Here is a 352-nt window from a genome sequence, read left to right on the forward strand (position 1 = left end):
CCCGGTCGTGACCATCTTCCCTATCTCACTACGTATCCACATGGACGTGGTCAAACATGGTAACTAAACGTATTTTTTTTCATTAAAATTTGATTCATTATTAATAATTTGTTCTTTTTATTAGGTTCAACCGATCCGGGAACGGGATCAGCGCATGGATCAACCGTATGATGTACTCGGCCCTCGATAAGGGACATCCGACTGTCACTGACTTCCCTACCGATAAGCAGCATCTGTGGTTTCGTCAGTTTGCGGTAAGTATTCTAATTTTTTACTAATATTTTTAATCTTTAATATAAATTTTCTACTAATTGTATTTTTTTCAGCAAGAATTCAACTGGAATTCCGATGA

At 37.2% G+C, this 352-nt stretch overlaps 1 long non-coding RNA gene across 1 annotated transcript; it reads left to right on the forward strand.

Moving 5' to 3' along the window:
• The first annotated feature begins 40 nt into the window (after positions 1-40).
• Positions 41-352, forward strand: LOC106322376. The gene is made up of 3 exons (XR_001266385.1): positions 41-59; positions 125-254; positions 327-352. It is a non-coding gene; the product is annotated as an uncharacterized LOC106322376 (long non-coding RNA).

The sequence above is a fragment of the Brassica oleracea genome, unplaced genomic scaffold, assembly GCF_000695525.1.
Source record: "Brassica oleracea var. oleracea cultivar TO1000 unplaced genomic scaffold, BOL UnpScaffold19514, whole genome shotgun sequence".
Taxonomy (NCBI): Eukaryota; Viridiplantae; Streptophyta; class Magnoliopsida; order Brassicales; family Brassicaceae; genus Brassica; species Brassica oleracea.